Below are 21,552 nucleotides of genomic sequence, written 5' to 3' on the forward strand. Positions count from 1 at the left end.
CCTCGGCCTCTCAAAGTGCTGGGATTACAGGCGTGAGCCACCACGCGTGGCCAGTCTGCAACTTTTAAACAATGTTTTTCTATTATATAAGGAGTTAAGGATAAATTTATTACTAAAGCTATACAACTAATTATTATATTTAGTTTTAATATGTTCTTAATTTTTAAATTATAATTTAAATTATAACAATTCATTCTTTGTTTTTCATATACAGCAGTGACATGGTAAGCAAAATAAAAGTGAGTCAATTTAAAGAAAGATGCTAATCAGTAATTGTATAGATGGCAAAAAAAAAGCTGGAGGAAGTACACAAAGCACAAGAGTGCTTAGAAAAAACATGCTACGCCTTAGGGCTTATCTGTAGATTAAAGGATAATAAATCTGTCTCCTGAAATCATTAAACATTAGAATTAAGAGTAAACAGGAGAAAAATATTTTCCAATTTCCCTGTCACCATTATTTTATAAATAAAACATTGAGGGTTGGAAGTTCATTTACTGCTCAAGTCACATGAATACTTTTGAGAAAAGCTGAGTTTAGAACTCTGTGTTGAATTCCCTGCACAGGCTAGTAGGAGGGTTATTTGACACATAGATTCAGGAGCAGAGGAGTGGACCAAAAATTTCTCTGAAAATATGCCAGCAAAACATTAGCTGTCACTACTGATCTGGAATCCATTCCATTCAGCAGGTATTACACAGATAGATGTCTGATCATGAACTAATCATATTTTTTTTCTTCAGCTAAACTCTATAATGGTTATGAATCCAGTTAAGAACTATCTTCCAATTGAGAACTATCTTCATAGTAGTCACTTCTAAAGTTATTACTCCCCATTCTGTGATCCTGCCATTATGGTCAAAAATATGCTTGGATCTTCTACCAGTTGAGGCCCAAGTCCACATATCTATCCATGTATTTGTTTGTTTTCTTGTAGCTGTTTTGGGTTTTTTTATTGAGACAGAGTCTCACTTTGTCCGGTTGGAATGCAGTGGTGCAATATCGGCTCACTGCAGCCTCCACCTCCTGGTCTCAAGTGGTCCTCCCACCTCAGCCTCCCAAGTAGCTGAGACTACAGGTGTGTGCCACCATGCCAGGCTAAGTTTTGTATTTTTTTTGTAGAGATGAGGTTTCACCATGTTGCCCAGGCTGGTCTGAAACTCCTGAGCTCAAGCAATTCTCCTGCCTTGGCCTCCCAAAGTGCTAGGATTACAGATGTGAGCCATGATGCCTGGCCCTATTCATACATTTGAGAAAGACTTACCAAGTGCCTATTATGAACCAAGCACTGTGTAGGGGTAAAGTGCCTATCTTCTGAGAGCTTATGCTCAAATGAGGGAGACTGGCTATTCACAAATAAATCAATAAATAGATGATAATTGATTTTTATTAGTGCTACAAGAAAAATTAACAGGGAATTATGGTACAGAATGAGAGTAAGGCCGTTTTGTTGAAGCAAAACTTAAGCTGAGCGCTGATAGAAGAGACAAACCACAATAAGATCTGATCAATGAAGAAAAAAATATTCCAGGCAGAGAAGAGAGTAGAGAAACACCTTGTAGCCTAAATAAGTGGGTATGTTTTGAGACTTTAAAACAAGTCAAGCCTCCTAAATATTTTCAGAAAAAGAATGGTAGCTGAAGATGAGGAAGAGAAAGATCCAGATCACGAGGGCATTTATAGGTCATAAATAGGAGCATAGTTTTTATTCTAAGAACAATGGATTTAAGCAGAGAAGTGACATAACACGAATTTAAGGTTTTAAAAGGTCCTTCTGGCTGTGATGTGGAGTATAAATTGTTGAGGCAAGAGCAGAAACAAATAACCCAATCTTTAGACGATTGCAGAAGTCTGGATAAGACATGATGCTGGTTTATATAGACAGGGAGTTCTCAAGATTGAGAAAAATAGATGAGCATGAGGTATATTTTGGAGAGAGAATTGACAGGGCCTGCTGATGAATTGGATGTGGGGGATGACGGAAAGGGAGAAGTCAAGAATGACTCTCAGGCTTCTGGCTTTGGTAACTGGGTCGATGGTAGAGCTGTTTACAGAGATGGAAAAGGTGAGGAGAGCCAGGCTCGAAGGGGAAACTAAGGACTCTGTTTGGCCATACTAAGCTAGAGATGCCTATGAGACATCTAAGTAGAAGTACTAAATTGATAATTGAATGTTTAAGTCTCAGGTTTATAGGAAACACGTGGCCTGAAGACAAAATTGAACACCTGCAGCTTAGAGATGGGTTTAAGCTCTGGAAGACAATGTAGATGATCTTGGTGAAGCTGTCTCCACAGACAAGGCTTGCCATTTGCCTCCAGAGACCAAGAATTTGGATCATTGACTTCTCACCTCTTCCCACACACTTTCTCTTCTGGGTCCTTCCCCTCCACAGAGCTGTATCTTAGCAAAATTTCCATTTGTCCCTTCAAGCTGACCAGAGAGCAGGAAAGCAGGCATACAGGTCCTTCTCATTCTGAGTGTTTTTAACAGCAGTGGAAAAATTCCAATTCAAGCAACAAGTACAACCACTAAGGGTAGTCTTTAGTAAAAACTGGAAGGTTTTTTTCTTACTGTAAACGGAGCTATCCTGTGACTCTTTGCTCTAAGTTTGCTTCTGATGCCTAAAGGAAAGATTCTCATTTATCCTTTGTCAATAACGTCATCACCCCGTGAGTGTTCTGAAAGTCATTTATTGGTTGAATCTACATTGACTCAGAATCCCCGAAATTTAGATCTGGAGAAGTCTCCAAAGACTAGTCCAAATTTTCATAAAAATTTTCAAGTTTCATGTTACATGAAAAATAAAAAACCTAAAATGTTTAAGGGGCTGACCAACATGGCAGCTCTATTTACACTTGCTTAAAGCTCTAGGGAGCTACGTGCAAGGTCACTCACTATGGTCACCAGAATGGCCTCTAATTGAAACTGGCCCCTTCCAGAAGTCAAAGACATATTCACAGAGATTTCACAGGAAGAAGACTTCTAAAACAACGTTTTTATCTCACTATCTACTAAGGGGTCTTGTGACTCCAACACAGCAATGCATGTCATAATGTATATAAAAGGCTTTAAAATTTTATGATGCTTTGCATACTTGGGATCTACATTACATTCTCCAACATTTTTCTGTTTCTTTGTAATTATTAAATCTATACGTGCTCAGCTAAGAAAGTTTGAAAATGAAGAAAATCATAAAGAAAACAAAAATATATTTAATCCCAAAAGGTTTTGATAATCACAGTTTATATTTGATGTATTTCAGACTTATTCTGTATATATCGGGATATGTGTGCTTCTGTGTATTTGCCTGTGGAAGTGGTACTTATATATTGTCATGTACATGTATATATGTTTTTGTGTGTGCATATATACAGTTGCCCCTCCAGGAACTTGAGCATTCACAGGAGGTCATGAAACCAATCCCACCTTGATACAAAGGGAAAATTGCATATTATATATGTGTGTATACAGATATGTATTTTCTATCATACAACTTTTCCCTGATATATATATTCTCATTGCTCAATATATATATTGAGTCAACTGTTTTTTATTTTACCATAGACTGCGGGGTTGCAGCTGACTTTCTTCACCTTGTGAGTTCCTGGACAAGAAAAGTCTGTGTTTTACTTCTTCCCAAGTAAACTTCAAGAAAAGCTAAAGGTGCCCTGCCAAGTTCCCTTCACTGGACCAATGTATCCCTCCCTCAGATGTGTCCCACAGTTTCCCTCTTCTCAAAAGAATTGCTCTTTGCTAATGCTTGGGGAGCCAAGCACACATATACACTACACAGAGACATACATGCAAGGGCAGATGCATGGGTGTATTCAACCTGCCTCAAAGTGGAACCAACTCTATGGTGCAATTCATGGTCTAGTGTTCCCCATTGGATCAGGCTGAAACTAATGTCTAGCTATGATAACATTTGCTTAGCTTCTTCCCCTGCCATCTCTGACTTTTCTCACTTACCTTCTTCTAAAAGTCCTTCTTCTGATGGGACAACTGGGATATCTTCCACCATGCATCTTATTTCTTAGCAGGCTCATCTGAGCTTATTTACATGGCAACTAGGCAGGTTCCCAAGGGGAATAGTGGAATAGCACAAGATCTCTTGAGTGAGTCATAGACTTGAAAGTTCCACACTATTAATACTGCTGCATTCTATTGGTCAAAAACAATCACAAGGATGGGAGAGTGGGGAAGTGAACCTGATTAGTGTTTGCATCACCAAAAACCCTAAACCAAGACCGGGAAAATCTACAAACTCACCTTGGTTCATACTCCTGCCTAGAGAATGACAGATAGTGTAGAACATACTTGCCTCAGAGGGATGAGAATCCCATCACAGTTTTGATTCTCACTCTCAAGGCTTTAAAATAGTAAAACAATTTACTTTTCTCCTAAGAACTGTCATTTTCTGCCAAATAACAATATTACTATAAACACTTACTTTTCTAAATTTTGTATTCTAGAAATGCTAGGTGCACTAGAGATGTAAAGGGGAACTAATTGAGATGAACAAGAAAGAACATTAGCCTGTGAGTAAAGGAAACAAGTTTCCCAGGTGTAAGCAAAAAATGTGAGAATGTTCCAGACCACCAAGAAACGATAAACATAGATATATGACAATCAGAGAAAGTGAAAGAACCTGAACTTATTTTGTAAACCAGAGGGGACAAAGGTGAAAGGGACTTAATGGCCCTGATTATATGGTTTCCAAATTTTTTCTCATCTCCACTTGACAAAATAGTGAAAGCTCGCTTAGTCGCAGACTTTCAGAGGTTAAGCACAAGGAAAAATTTCTTAACAAGCAGGACTCACTTGACACAAGAATGAATGGCCAGTTGAGTTTGTGAAATATGCTCCAGAGATTTCTCAGAAAAGGCATGGTTCTCATCTGTCTTTGGTTTACCAGTTAGATGTAGCCTCACTGTGCAGTGGAAAAACTGGATTCACTAGTTGAAACAGGGATCTTCCAGGCTCTGATTCTGTGGTGCAGACATTGGTCCATGGACACTGGAAAAACTCAATGATGTCTCCTAAAAATGTGCCTCCCAGAAATCACATTTGGGGCCAAGATTGTGACAAGCGCCTAACATTGTCCAGACTGCAAATAAGCTCGTGGATGTTGATCTTTCCAGTGTTACATGTGAACACTACACTGGCTCACAAATCATCTTGGTGAGAATTCTCCAAGTATGAAGCATGGTGCACCTAGACTCCCTAGAAACACTTCACTGTTTAAACACTTAACTATGAAAAACTCTGGATATAAGTCTTTAACTCTCTTCTTTTGTTTGAAGAAATACACACATACACTCTCTTACATACAATACTCCAGTCAGGTTAGTTTTGGCTTTCAAATAACCATGAAACACTTCAAATGAAGATGACTGATCCCTCAAGAAAGTTTTCAGCCCATCTGTTGTCATTGCTTTGACAAAAAATCACCACATCATTTTGTTTTTCTATTTTTTGTTTCATGGCCCTCTTTATCTGTTCATTAATTCCCTGGAAATAAAGGCCTGTCTTTGACATTACAATCACACCTGACTTAGAAAGTTACACATAGCAGATGCTTTCTTTCCATTAACATACTTGCCATCATTTTATTGCTTACTTTTCACCATGTATATTATTTCTCCGGAACAAAATGTATGTAATTAGGCTTAATATGTACCAAGTATGCAGTATCTATTGATATCAGTGATGAACAAAGCAGAATGCAATAGGTTAAGAATTATCTCAAGAACAAAATACTACAACAAATAACAAAAACTTGAAACTAGCAATGATATGTTTAAAATTATATTAGGCTCAAACGTTAATTCAAAGTACATAACTGCCCTAACATTCATTTACTTGATAAAGACTCTGAGGACTTAATTGGCTACAAGCACAACAGTGGTGAAGTTGTTAAAAATGCAAATGTTCACTCAGATTACATTAACGGAAATTTAACTTTCCTAGGCAAAAAGGAAAAATGCCTGCAATGGACTGAATGTTTTTGTCCCCACAAAATTCACATGCTGAAATCCTAATTATCAATGTGATGGTATTAGAAGGTGGGGCACTTGGGGGGTGATTATGTCATGAGGGTAGAGCCCTCATTAATGGGATGGGTGCCCTTATGAGAGAGACCCCAAAGAGCTCTCTCATTCTCTTTCCACTATGTGGGACTATAACAGGAAGTAGTCAGTTTGCAACTTGCAAGGGGGCCCTCGCCAAAACTTGACCATGCTGCCATCCAGATCTTGGGCTTCTAAGAACTCCAGAACTGTGAGAAATAAATTTCTGTTGTTTATAAGCCACATGGTCTATGGCACTTTGTTATAGGAACCTGAACTAAGACAATGTTCCAATGTTTTTTGCATTTATCATAGCACTGCAGAGGAACTGTATCAAATCCTTGGGGCCTGTTTAGAAGGAACATTGAAGGAATCCAATTGAATGGAATCTGGAAAGTATGTCACATGAAAAGTGGGACTGAGGTGAGACATAGTAAATATTCTTAGTAGTCTCAGCTCGTGGCAGCCTCCCTGATCTTCTGGAAAGTCACCACAGGCTTTCATTTACCTGGGAATCTTCACAGTCCTGCCCAGAGTGTGTTTTCTCTCATTCTTTGTTTGTCCAACTCTTTATTTATCCTCCAAATCTTTGTTAGAAAATTACTTTCCTGGAGAAATTACCTCAGATCCACACCTAAACTAGTCTCCTACACGTTCACAGCGTATTCCCTAACTTGACCCTCACAATGCCTGTTCCAATTTAGCATTTAATTATTTTGTGATTCTTTTACATCTTCCTCCATTCCCACTACACTATGTCTTTCATGATATCAGAAACCAACTCCAATTTGTTCAATGCTATATTTTATCAAACACCTAGCAGAGCTCATTAGGGTGGCAGCAAATTACCCATATGAAGAAAGAATCCACCCATGCATAACTGTCTAAGTCAGAGAGATATAAACCTCAAAGGCAAATCTTTTATTACCAGTAAATTAATGAATAGATGAGGAGAGTCATGAAACAAAAATATCAGGTGTAGACTTTAGCAAACTGTCTGAAAAGAGTCCTGGGAAATCAATTATTATTGTATAAGGAAATGAGGAAATTGAACCCGAAAACTTACTGCCTTACCAAGTTCATACGACTAGCAAGTGACAGGGGGTGCATTAGATTCTCAACAACTATTTGGTGAATGAATGAATTCACAAGATAAGTTACCGCTATCAAGACACAGGGTAGACACATGTTCTCAGGATCTCCTGAGAGCTCGTCATGGAACAAATTTTTTTTTAAGTTGTAGAGCATTTCTATGTATAATAATGTTCTTTTGCTTTCAACAAAGTTACTTTTTATATCATCAATATATTAGCCCTAGTTTTATATTTTTGAAACTAAAAAATTGATTCTCTTTTCCCCATGATCTCTTCAATTCATTTCATTCATTCATTGAACCAATATTTATTGATTATACCAAATATCAAATGTTATTTTAAGAACAGAGCACATAAAGACATCAAGTCTGCCTCCAGGGAGCTTACTGAGGAACAAATAGAAAATCATCATGTAAATGTAAAATGACCACAGTGCTATATATTTCATAGGAGAGAAGCTGCGGGAGCTCATAATAGCAGAATTTGACCTCATAAGAGTGAGTAGAAAGATAAAAGGCATAAATTTTAAGTAGTCAGGCAGAGGAGGAAAATGCATTCTAACAGAAGCAATGGTATGTGCAAGGACCCTGTAGCAGGGAGCACAATGTGTGTGAGGAACTGAGAAAAGTCCACGTGGCTGAATCAGAGAATGTGAACAGTATGTGGTATTGTGTCCTGAATTGGTGGGTTCTTGGTCTCACTTACTTCAAGAATGAAGCTGCGACCCCTCGCGGTGAGTGTTACAGCTCTTAAGGTGGCGCGTCTGGAGTTTGTTCCTTCTGATGTTCGGATGTGTTCGGAGTTTCTTCCTTCTGGCGGGTTCGTGGTCTAGCTGGCTCAGGCAGGAGTAAAGCTGCAGACCTTCGCGGTGTTACAGCTCATAAACGCAGTGTGGACCCAAAGCGTGAGCAGCAGCAGGAATTATTGCAAAGAGCGAAAGAACAAAGTTCCCACACTGTGGAAGGGGACCCGAGCGGGTTGCCACTGCTGGCTCGGGCAGGCTGCTTTTATTCTCTTATTGGCCCCACCCACATCCTGCTGATTGGTCCATTTCACAGAGAGCCCAGTGGTCTGTTTTGGTGGTGCTGATTGGTGCGTTTACAAAATTCCCTGAGCTAGGCACAAAGGTTCTCCACATCCCCACTAGCTTAGCTAGATACAGAGTGTGGACAGGAAGGTTCTCCAAGTCCCTACCAGAGTAGCTAGATACAGAGTGTCAATTGGTGCGTTCACAAACCCTGAGCTAGACACAGGGTGCTGACTGGGGTGTTTACAAACCTTGAGCTAGATACAGAGTGCCCATTGGTGTATTTACAATCCCTGAGCTAGACATAAAGGTTCTCTACGTCCCCACCAGACTCAGGAGCCCAGCTGGCTTCCCCCAGTGGATCCCGCAGGAGAGCTGCAGGTCGAGCTGCCTGCCAGTCCCAGGCTGTGCGCCCGCACTCCTCAGCCCTTGGGTGGTCGATGGGACTGGGTGCGTGGAGCAGGGGGTGGCGCTCGTCGGGGAGGCTCAGGCCGCACAGGAGCCCACGGAGGGGCGGGGGAAGGCTCAGGTATGGCGGGCTGCAGGTCCCGAGCCCTGCCCCACGGGAAGGCAGCTAAGGTCCGGGGAGAAATTGAGCACAGCAGCTGCTGGCCCAGGTGCTAAGCCCCTCACCGCCCGGGCCGGCGGGGCCGCCGGCCGCTCCGAGCGCGGCGTCCGCGGAGGCCACGCCCACCCGGAACTCGCGCTGACCGGCAAGCACCGCGCGCAGCCCTGGTTCCCGCCCGCGCCTTTTCCTCCACACCTCCCCGCAAGCTGAGGGAGCCGGCTCCGGCCTTGGCCAGCCCAGAAAGGGGCTTCCACAAGTGCAGCGGCGGGCTGAAGGGCTCCTCAAGTGCCGCCAAAGTGGGAGCCCAGGCAGAGGAGGCGCCGAGAGCGAGCGACGGCTGTGAGGACTGCCAGCACGCTGTCACCTCTCAGTATGAGTTAAGCCTGGAGATACAGGTAGGGTCCAATCCATGAAAGGACTCTTAGGTAACTCCAAAGATGCTAAGAGCAATGAGAACCACAGGGAAGTCTAAAGCTACAAAACAACGTTATCAGATTTACATTTTGTAACATGTTGCTGTGATAGATATTTGGGGAATATAGGGGGCAAAGAGCAGAAATAGATAACCAGTTGTTGCCGCCAGCAAATATGATGATAGCTTGAATGTAAGGGCATTAGAGAGCAAAGGTGAACTGATTTAATACAGTATTGAAAAGTAAACTAAACACGATTTGTTGACAGTTTGGATGAAAAGGGAAAAAAAGGAAAAGATTTTTACAGGTTGATTGTAAAAATGTAAGCAGTGGTAGAGTCCTCTAGTTTCTTGTCCCAATATTCACCTTCTCCCTTTCTTCTTAACAATAGAACCTGAAATTTATTTGATGTGCCAGGAGATCCAGATAAGATCTATGTGTTTCTGTCTCACTTTCAGCTATATATGGTCGTGCATCTTGCTGACGACTGACCAGTAAAATATAAGTGGAAGTGTTGGGGCCTTCTGACATGTTTCCTTTAAAGGATGACATCAAGACCTTATTCTTTTTTTTCTAAACCCTTCTATCTAGAAATAAAATGTGAAATTGTAACTTTAGTAGTCAACTTGGACCATGTCATCCCAGGCCTGCATACCTTTAGCCTTTATTTCCATGAGAAAAATGAAGCTTTTTATGTCTAAATCATCTACAGCCAAGGGAATTTGCTCTAATACACAGGTATAATCCACTAGGTAAATAGGAGTGCCATTGACTGGGAGGGAGAAAGCTAGAGGAGGTCCAGGTAATGAGGAAAAACAGCAAGAGTGAAGCATGGTAAGTTTGAGATGCTTCAAACACAGCCAAGTAGGCAGTCATATAAACAGGTCTAGAATTCCTAAGATATATACGGATTAAGTGTTGAGATTTGGGATTCACTGACATATAGAAGGTACTTATATAAGAAAATACAGCAGATCTATAAGCTTAATGCAAATAAAATCTAGATGCCTTTCCATCAGAAATTGAAAACTGGATCCTCAAATTCATATGAAAATACAAAGATCCCAGCATAGTCAAAGCAGTCTTGAAAAGAAGAAAAATGTGAGAGTTCCTGATTCTAAACTTAGTACAAAACTACAAAAATAAGATGGCATGATATTGGCATAAAAATAAACATATCAACCAATGGACTAGTATTCAGAGTCCAGAAATAAAATCCTTACATTTGTGGTCAATTGATTTTTTGATAGGGGTACAGAAGAAAATTCGTGAATAGAAGTTAGCAAAAAATAGATCCTAGAACTAAAGATAAGAGCTAAAACTATGAGACCCGTAGAAGAAAATATAGAAGTAAAACTTTTTGACATTGTTAATCAAAAAGACTTAGATATAACACCATAAGCACAAGGAAAAAAAAGGAACAAAAACAGATAAATCATACTTCATCAAGGCAAATCACATAGATAATAAAGAACTTGTACTCGGAATATACAGAATCTATGACAACTCAATAATAAAAACACAAAAGATGTGCCTGGCATTTCTTCAAAGAAGGCATACAAACGGCCAATAAGCACATGAAAACATTACTCATTAGGGAAACACAAATCAAAACCACAATGAGTTACCCCGATTTGATTATTATCCAATATATACATATATCAGAACATCACATTGCCCCCATAATTATGTACAATTTTTATATGCTAATCAAAAATAAAATATAACTTAAAAAACTTTTTAAACTTTTGTTTTTATTTTTATGGGTACATTGTGGGCGTATATATTTATGGGGAACATGAGATGTTTTCATACAGCCATGCAATGTGTAATAATCACATCATGTAAAATGGGGTATCAATTCCCTGAAGTATTTATCTTGTGTGTTACAAACAATGCAACTATACTGTTAGTTATTTTTAAATGTACAAATAAATTATAGTTGACTATAGTCACTCTATTGTGCTATCAAATACTAGGTCTTATTCATTCTTTCTAATGATTTTTTTGTACCTGATTAACCATCCCCATCTCCTTCCCCAAACCCCAACCTCTCTCTGCTTTTCCCAGTCTCTGGTAACCATCTCTCTGCTCTCCATCTTCATTAGTTCAATTATTTTGATTTTTAGATCCCACAAATAAGTGAGAACATGTGATGTTCGTCTTTCTGTGCCTGGCTTATTTCACTTACCATAATGAGCTCTAGTTCCATCCATGTTATTGCAAATGACAGGATCTCATTTACTATTATTATTATTTTTATACTTTAAGTTCTGGGATACATGTGCAGAATGTGCAGGCTTGTTACATAGGTGTACACGTGCCATGTTGGTTTGCTGCACCCATCAATTCATCATCTACATTAGGTATTTCTCCTAATATTATCCCTCCCCTAGCTCCCCACCCATGAACAGGTCCCTGAAGGAGATCGGTTAGAGTGGTGGGAGAAATTACAGGAAACATGCAAACCTTCTTGGAAGGCCGGGAGGTTTTGCAAAAGCTTCGGAAGGAACTTATGGCTGAAGGCAGCCAAATTCTCTTATCTGGAGCCTGAGAGCAAAGGCTAGGAATGTAACAAGGGAATGTAAAGGAACTGATCTGGATAAATTTGTTTACTCCTGTCTTCAGAAACCAAACTTTGATCATTTGCATGCAAGACTGCTCTCTACTCAGGGGGTCAACAGTGTTAATTACCCACAAATTGTGTTTGTTCCAAGCCTTTGTCATTAAATCTATACTAAATAAAGGTGAACATTGCTGGCTTAAGGGGACTGCTGACTGTCTTCGGTCCCTAGTGCCGGCAGTCCCCTAGCCCGCTTTTTCACAGTCACCTGTGTCTGAGTACTACTGTCATCTGTTGCTTGGCCAGAGTCTGTGGGACAGACTTGGCAGCAGGCCCTGGTGTGTGATGTTCCTCTCCCTGTGTCCACGTGTTTTCATTGTTCAACTCCCACTTATGAGTGAGAATATGCTGTGTTTGGTTTTCTGTTCCTGTGTTCCTTTGTGGAGAATGATCGTTTCCAACTTCATCCATGTCCCTGCAAAGGACATCACCTCATCCTTTTTTATGGCTGCATATTATTCCATGGTGTATGTGTGCCACATTTTCTTTATCCAGTCTATCATTGATGGGCATTTGGGTTGGTTCCAAGTCTTTGCTATTGTGAACAGTGCTGCAATAAACATAGGTGTGCATGTGTCTTTATAGTAGAATGATTTATAATCCTTTGGGTATATACCCAGTAATGGGATTGCTGGGTCAAATGATATTTCTAATCCTAGATGCTTGAGGAATTGCCACACTGTCTTCTACAATGGTTGAACTAATTTACACTCCCACCAACAGTGTAAAAGCTTTCCTATTTCTTCACATCCTCTCCAGCATCTGTTGTTTCCTGACTTTTTAATGATTGCCATCCTAACTGGCCTGAGATTGTATCTCATTGTGGTTTTGATTTGCATTTCTCTAATGACCAGTGATGATGAGCTTTTTTCATATATTTGTTAACCACATAAATGTCTTCTTTTGAGAAGTGTCTGTTCATATACTTTGCCCATTTTTGATGGGGTTGTTTGCTTTTTTTTCTTGTAAATTTGTTTAAGTTCTTTGTAGATTCTGGATATTAGCCCATTGTCAGATGGATAGATAGCAAAAATTCTCTCCCATTCTGTAGGTTGCCTGTTCACTCTGATGATAGTTCCTTTTGCTGTGCAGAAGCTCTTTAGTTTAATTAGATCCCATTTGTCAATTTTGGCGTTTGATGCCATTGCTTTTGGTGTTTTAGTCATGAGGTCTTTGCCCATGCCTATGTCCTAAATGGTATTGCCTAGGTTTTCTTCTAGGGTTTTTATGGTTTTAGGTCTTACATTTAAGTCTTTAATCCATCTTGAGTTAATTTTTGTATAAGGTGTAAGGAAGGGGTCCAGTTTCTGCATATGGCTGCCAGTTTTCCCAACACCACTTATTAACTAGGGAATCCTTTACCCATTGCTTGTTTTTCTCAGGCTTGCCAAAGATCAGATGGTTGTAGATGTGTGGCATTATTTCTGAGGCCTCTGTTCTTTTCCATTGGTCTATATATCTGTTTTAGTACCAGTACCATGTTGTTTTGGTTACTGTAGCCTTGTAATATAGTTTGAAGTCAGGTAGTGTGATGCCTCCAGCTTTGTTCTCTTTGCTTAGGATTATCTTGGCTATATGGGCTCTTTTTTGGCTCCATATGAAATTTAAAGCAGTTTTTTCTAATTATGTGAAGAAAGTCAATGGTAGCTTGATAGGGATAGCATTGAATCTGTAAATTACTTTGGGCAGTATGGCCATTTTTACGATATTGATTGTTCCTACCCATGAGCATGGAATGTTTTTCCATTTGTTTGTGTCCTCTCTTATTTCCTTGAGCAGTAGTTTGTAGTTCTCCTTAAAGAGGTCCTTCACATCCCTTGTAAGTTGTATTCCTAGGTATCTTATTCTCTTTGTAGCAATTGTGAATGGGAGTTCACTCATGATTTGGCTTTTTGCCTGTCATTGGTGTATAGGAATGCTTATGATTTTTGCGCATTGATTTTGTATCCTGAGACTTTGCTGAAGTTGCTTATTAGCTTAAGGAGATTCTGGCCTGAGACGATGGGGTTTTCTAAATATACAATCATGTCATCTGCAAACAGAGACAACTTGACTTCCTCTCTTCTTATTTGAATATCTTTTATTTCTTTCTCTTTCCTGATTTCCCTGGCCAGAACTTCCAAGACTACGTTGAATAGGAGTGGTGAGAGACGGCATCCTTGTCTTGTGCTGGTTTTCAAAGGGAATGCTTCCAGCTTTTGCCCATTCAGTATGATATTGGCTGTGGGTTTGTCATAAATAGCTCCTATTATTTTGAGATACGTTCCATGAATACCTAGTTTTTTGAGAGTTTTTAGCATGCAGGGGTGTTGAATTTTATTGAAGGCCTCTTCTGCATCTATTGAGATAATCATGTGGTTTTTGTCATTGGTTCTGTTTATATGATGGATTATGTTTATTGATTTGCATATGTTGAACCAGCCTTGCATCCCAGGGATGAAGCTGACTTGATCCAGGTGGATCAGCTTTTTGATATGTTGCTGGATTTGGTTTGCCAGTATTTTGTTGAGGATTTTGGCATCAATGTTCATCAAGGATATTGACCTGAAATTTTCTGTTTTTGTTGTGTCTTTGCCAGATTTTGGTATCAGGATGATGCTGGCCTCATAAAATGAGTTAGGGAGGAGTACCTCTTTTTCTGTTGTTTGGAATAGTTTTAGAAGGAATGGTACCAGCTCCTCTTTGTACCTCTGGTAGAATCTAGCTGTGAATCTGTCTGGTCCTGGGCTTTTTTATTTTTATTTTTTTTGGTTGGTAGGCTATTAATTACTGCCTCAATTTCAGAACTTGTTATTGTTCTATTCAGGGATTTGACTTCTTCCTGATTTAGTCTTGGGAGTGTGTATATTTCCAGGAATTTATCTATTTCTTCTAGATTTTCTAGTTTATTTGCATATAGGTGCTTATGTATTCTCTGACGGTAGTTTGTATTTCTGTGGGATCAGTGGTGATAGCCCCTTTATCATTTTTTATTGTGTCTATTAGATTCTTCTCTCTTTTCTTTTTTATTAGTCTGGTTAGTGGTCTATTTTGTTAATCTTTTCAAAAAACCAGCTCCAGGATTCATTGATTTTTTTTGAAGGGTTTTTCACGTCTCTCCTTCAGTTCCACTATGATCTTAGTTATTTCTTGTCTTCTGCTAGCTGTTGAATTTGTTTGCTCTTGCTTCTCTAGTTATTTTAATTGTGATGTTAGGGTGTCAATTTTAGATCTTTCCTGCTTTCTCCTGTGGGCATTTAGTGCTATAAATTTCCCTCTAAACACTGCTTTAGCTGTGTCCCAGAAATTCTGATACATTGTATCTTTGTTCTCATTGGTTTCAAAGAACTTCTTTATTTCTTCCTTAATTTCATTATTTACCCAGTAGTCATTCAGGAGCAGTTTGTTCCGTTTCCCTGTAGTTGTGCTGTGAGTTTTTTAATTCTGAGTTGTAATTTGATTGCACTGTGGTCTGAGAGACTGTTTGTTACGGTTTCCATTCTTTTGCATTTGCTGAGGAGTGTTTTCTTTCCAATCATGTGGTCAATTTAAAAATAAGTGCAACATGGTGCTGAGAAGAATGTATATTCTGTTGACTTGGTGGGGAGAGTTCTGTAGATGTCTATTAGGTCTGCTTGGTCTATAGCTGAGTTGAAGTCCTGAATATCCTTAATTTTCTGTCTCATTTATCTGTCTAATATTGACAGTGGGGTGTTAAAGTCTCCCATTATTATCGTGTGGGAATCTAAGTCTCTTTGTAGGTCTCTAAGAATTTGCTTTATGAATCTGGATGCTCCTGTATTGAGGGCATATATATTTAGGATAGCTATCTCTTCTTGTTGCATTGATCCCTTTACCAGTACATAATGTCCTTCTTTGTCTCTTTTTATCTTTGTTGGTTTAAAGTCTGTTTTATTAGAGACCAGGATTGCAACACCTGATTTTTTTTTTCTTTCCATTTGCTTAGTAAATATTCCTCCATCCTTTTTTTTTTTTTTTTTTTTTTGTTTGGAGATGAAGTCTCACTGTGTTGCCCAGGTTGGAGTGCAGTGGCATGATCTCGGCTCACTGCAAGCTCCACCTCCCAGGTTCATACCATTCTCCTGCCTCAGCCTCCTGAGTAGCTGGGACTACAGGCGCCCGCCACCATGCCTGGCTAATTTTTTCTGTTTTTTAGTAGAAACGGGGTTTCACCATGTTAGCCAGGATGGTCTGGATCTCTTGACCTCGTGATCTGCCCACCTCAACCTCCCAAAGTGCTGGGATTACAGGCATGAACCACCCTTCATCCCTTTATTTTGAGCCTATGTGTGTCTTTGCAGGTGAGATGGTCTCCTGAATACAGCACAGTGATGGGTCTTGACTCTTTATGAAATTTACCAGTCTGTGTCATTTAATTGGGGCATTTAACCCATTTACATTTAGGGTTAATATTGTTATGTGTGAATTTGATTCTGTCATTATGATGCTAGCTGTTTATTTTGCCTGTTAGTTGATGCAGTTTCTTCATAGTGTCGATGAGGTTTACAAATTTGGTATGTTTTTGTAGTGGCTGGTAATGGTTTTTCCTTTTCATACTTACTACTTCCTTCAGGAGCTCTTGTAAGGCAGGCCTGATGGAGACAAAATCTCTCAGCATTTGCTTGTCTTTAAAGGAGTTTATTTCTCCTTCGCTTATGAACTTTAGTTTGACTGGATACAAAATTCTTGGTTGAAAATTCTTTGCTTTAAGAATGTTGAATATTGGCCCCCACTCTCTTCTGGCTTGTAGGGTTTCTGCAGAGAGATCCACTGTTAGTCTAATGGGCTTCCCTTTGTGGATAACCCAACCTTTCTCTCTGGCTGCCCTTAACATTTTTTTCTTTCATTTCAACCTTGGTGAATCAACGATTATGTGTCTTGGGGTTGCTTTTCTCAAGGAGTATCTTTGTGGTGTTCTCTGTATTTTCTGAATTTGAATGTTGATCTGTCTTGCTAGGTTGGGGAAGTTCTCCTAGATAATATCCTAAAGAGTGTTTTCCAACTCGGTTCCATTCTCCTCATCACTTTCAGGTACACCAATCAAACATAGGTTTTGTCTTTTCACATAGTCTCATATTGCTTGGAGGCTTTGTTTGTTCCTTTGCGTTCTTTTTTTCTCTAATCTTGTCTTCATTCTTTATTTCATTAAGTTGATCTTCAATCTCTGATATCCTTTCTTCTGCTTGATCAATTCAGCTATTGATACTTGTGTATGCTTCACAAAGTTCTCATGCTGTGTTTTTCAGCTCCATCACGTCATTTGTGATCTTCTCTAAACTGGTTATTCTAGTTAGCAACTCATCTAACCTTTTTTCAAGGTTCTTAGCTTCCTTGCATTGGGTTAGAACATGCTCCTTTAGCTAGGAGGAGTTTGTTATTACCCACCTTTTGAGGCCTACTTCTGTCAATTTGTCAAACTATTTTCCATCCAGATTTGTTCCCTTGCGGGCAAGGAGTTGTGATCCTTTGCAGGAGAAGAGGTGTTCTGGTTTTTGGAATTTTCAGCCTTTTTGCACTGGTTTTCCTCATCTTCGTGGATTTATCTACCTTTGGTCTTAGATGTTGGTGAGCTTCGTATGGAGTTTCTGTGGGGATGTCCTTTTTGTTGACGTTGATGCTATTACTTTCTGTTTGTTAGTTTTCCTTCTAACAGTTAGGCACCTCTGCTGCAGTTCTGCTGGAGTTTGCTGGAGGTCCACTCCAGACTCCCTTTGCCTGGGTATCACCAGCAGAGGCTTCAGAACAGCAAACGTTGCTGCCTGTTCCTTCTTCTGGAAGCTTTGTCCCAGAGGGACACCTGCCAGATGCCAGCTAGAGCTCTCCTGTATGAGGTGTCTCTACCCCTGCTGGGAGGTGTCTCCACCCCTGCTGGGAGGTGTCTCCCAGTCAGGAGGCACGGGGGTCAGGGACCCACTTGAGGAGGCAGTCTGTTCCTTGGCAGAGCTTGAGTGCTGTGCTGGGAGATCTGCCATTCTCTTCAGAGCTGGCAGGCAGAAATGTTTAAGTCTGCTGACATTGCACCCACAGCCTCCCCTTCCCCCAAGTGCTCTGTCTCAGGGAGATGGGAGTTTTATCTAAAAGCCCCTGACTGGGGCTGCTGCGTTTCTTTCAGAGATGCATTGCCCAGAGAGGAGGAATCTAGAGAGGCAGTCTGGCTACAGTGGCTTTGCTGAACTGTGGTGGGCTCTGCCAAGTTCAAACTTCCTGGCAGCTTTTCATTTTGGTTTTGATTTGTATTATTCTGACAACTAGTGAGGCAGAGCACCTTTTCATATACATGCTTTTCATTTGTATATTTTCTATGGTGGAGTTGTAGTTTCAAATTTATCCAAAAGAAAAGTACACAAAAGAAAACAAACACAAATCTCTAGGTCCATGTAGTTTTACTGACAAATTCTGCCAAGCATTTAAGAAAGAAAGAAAGAAAACCAATCTATACATCCTCTTCCAGAAAGTGAAAGTAGAGGATATGCTTTTGAAATCATCCTATGAGGCCAGCATTATCCTAATACCAAAAGCAGATAGAAGCATTACAAGGAAAAACTGCTATAAACATTTATTGTTCACGAATATAGACACAAACATTCATAACAAGTATTGACAAATAAAATTTAGTAATATATGAAAAGCATAACAAATCACAATTAGTGGAGTTTATCCCAGGAATGCAAGGTGAGTTCATCATTCATCATTCAGTCATTGCAATTTACCATATTAAAATTGGAACATTAGTACATGCAGGAAAAGCCTACAATAAAATCTAACATTATTAATGAAACGTTCACATATATTAACAATAAAAATGCTTTCAAAATACATTCTTATATTCTAATAAGAGATATGTATGAAAAAAACCTACAGCTAAAATAAAACTTAGTGGTGAAAGACTAATTGATTTTCTCTTAAGCTCTACAACCTTTGGTCTTTGATGTTGGTGAGCTTCGGATGGGGTTTCTGTGTTTACGTCCTTTTTGTTGATGTTGACGCTATTCCTTTCTGCTTGTTAGTTTTCCTTCTAACAGTTAGGCCCCTCTGCTGCAGGTCTGCTGGAGTTTGCTAGAGGTCCACTCCAGACCCTGTTTGCCTGGGTATTACCAGCAGAGGCTGCAGAACAGCAAACATTGCTGCCTGTTCCTTCCTCTGGAAGCTTCGTCCCAGAGGGGCACCCACCAGATGCCAGCCAGAGCTCTCCTGTATGAGATGTCTGTCGACCCTTGCTGGGAGGCGTCTCCCAGTTAGGAGGCACAGGGGTCAGAGACCCACTTGAGGAGGCAGTCTGTCCCTTAGGAGAGCTCAAGTGCTGTGCTGGGAGATTTGCTTCTCTCTTCAGAGCCGGCAGACAGGAACGTTTAAGTTGGCTGAAGCTGTGCCCACTGTCACCCCTCCCACCAAGTGCTTTATCCATCTTTCTGTTGATAGGCACTTAGGTTGCTTCCAAATTTTGGCTATTGTGAGCAGTACTGCAACAAACATGGAAGTGCAGATGTCTTTTAGATATACGGATTTCCTTTCTTTTGTGTATATACCCAGCAGTGGGATTTCAGGATCAAATGGTAGCTCTATTTCTAGTTTTTTGAAGAACTGCCAACCTGCTCTCCATAGTGCTTGTACTAATCTACATTCCCACCATCAGTTTAAGAGAGTTTCTTTTTCTCCACATCCTTTCCAGCAATTGGTATTGCCTATAAAAACCGCAATGAAAAGCCACTTCATACTCACTAGAATGGCTATAATCAAAATGACAGACAATAACAAGTGTTGGCAGGATGTGGAGAAATTGGAACCCTCATACCTTGTTGGTGGGAGTGTAAAATGATGCAACCAACATTATTTGAAGTCAGTCTGGCAGTCCTTCTAAAGGTTAAACATAGAGTTACCATATGAGCTGGTAATTCCACTCCTAATTGTATACCCAGGGGAAATGAAAACATATGTCCACAAAAAAAAAGTATTCACAAATATTCATCTCGAGCATTATTCATAATAGCCATAAAGTAGAAACAACCCAAATGTCCTTCAATCGATGAATGGTCAATAAAATGTGTTATATCCATACGATCACATATTGCAATTTTATTCAGCAAGAAAAATAATAAAGTGCTGATACATTCTATAATGTGGTTGAACATTGAAAACATGAAAAATAAAAGAAGTGAGGCATAAAAAATATACAAAAAACTGTATTAAATGATTTTACTTATATGAAAAGTCCAGAATAGGCAAATCTATAGAAACATAAGTAGAGTAGAGTTTGCCTAGAGTTGAGGATTGTGGGTGTAGGAAAGATGGATAGTGATGCTAAATGGATATCGAAGTTTCTTTGTGGGATGATTAAAATGTTCTAAAATTATATAGTGGTGATGGTAGTATAAGTCTGTGAATGTGCTAAAAATCACCAAACTATAAATGTGAAGTTGGTGAATTTCATGGTATGTGAATGAAATCTTATATTATTTTATTTATTTTTTTTTTTTTTGAGACCGAGTCTCAGTCACTCAGGCTGGAGTGCAGTGACACGATCTCGGCTCATTGCAACCTCCGCCTCCTGGGTTCACATGATTTTCCTGCCTCAGCCTCCCAAGTAGCTGGGATTACAGGCATCTGCAGCCACACCCGGCTAATTTTTGTTTTTGAGTAAAGACGGGGTTTTGCCATGTTGGCCATGCTGGTCTCGAACTCCTGACCTCAAGTTATCTGCCAGCTTCGGCCTCCCAAAGTGCTGGGATTACACGCATGCACTACTGTGCCTGGCCATGAATTAAATCTTAATAAAGTGTTTAAAAATCAAAAGAAAAGAAGCTGACATTTTTTGTCCATCAGACTGCAAAACCCTACAACCATATCAATGGGCTTATAGTTCCTAAGTGTGTAATTCCTCCCTGCCTGGGCCTAGAAGCTCCCTATCTATCCACATTCTTAGCCAGAGGTTTCCTCTTCTTATCTCATAATACCACTTGCCTAGTTCTCAGAGACCCCAGAGTCTTAACTGTCTCTTTCTGCCTTTCTGTCCCAGAAAATTGTGATCAACTACATAGTAGTGATGGGATTTTATCTCAGGACTTCCAGACATTTAATCCACATTTCTCTTTGAAATATAATTATCTGTTTGTAAAACATTAATACAAAATCGAAACAAATATTTAATTTATACTATAAACTGGATATATTAGAATAATCGTTTGCATTCAAGTTAATTTATTTTACATGAAATTTAAATGCATCTCCTTCTACCTTCTGTCTACAAATATTTAAAATGCTTATAAATGAATCATTAATTAAGACTTGCACTACTCTAGGGCTTCTAAACTGATCTTTGTGTCACCTCTGACCTATACATACCTATGTAGTTATAATGTCCAAGTGCATGGACTTCTACCTCAGCACCCCCTCAATCTGGAACTGCATCAAGATCACTTGACTTGTTAAAACACTGATTGCTGGGCCCTACTCTCAGGGATTCTGATTCAGTGTTCTCCAGGTAGAGCGTGAGATTCTGCATTTCTGACTAGTTCGCAGGCAATACTGATGTTGCTATACCCAGACCATACTTGAAGATCAAGGGGCTACAGCACTAGCCCCTGTATCTTATACTCAAGCCTCAGTCAAAGCTTACATTTATCACTCAAAGGAAGCTTCTGTCAAAGCAGTTGTTTAATAATAAGTTCACATATAGCAGTCCATCATGTTTTAATAATCGCATATTACTGCATTACCTTTATATGATACATTTTGGCCTTTTGTCGTTTGACTTTTACAATT

General features: G+C 39.7%; 1 long non-coding RNA gene across 1 annotated transcript in view; it reads right to left on the reverse strand.

Moving 5' to 3' along the window:
* The window catches only part of LOC129138189 (uncharacterized), a 135,427-nt gene extending 127,239 nt beyond the window's left edge, over nt 1-8,188 (reverse strand). Inside the window, exon 1 of the long non-coding RNA XR_008541253.2 lies at nt 7,868-8,188. This is a non-coding gene — a long non-coding RNA (uncharacterized LOC129138189). The remainder of the gene's footprint in view (nt 1-7,867) is intronic.
* Between the last annotated feature and the right edge of the window lie 13,364 nt (nt 8,189-21,552).

Source organism: Pan troglodytes, chromosome 21 (genome assembly GCF_028858775.2).
Source record: "Pan troglodytes isolate AG18354 chromosome 21, NHGRI_mPanTro3-v2.0_pri, whole genome shotgun sequence".
In the NCBI taxonomy this organism is placed as follows: Eukaryota; Metazoa; Chordata; class Mammalia; order Primates; family Hominidae; genus Pan; species Pan troglodytes.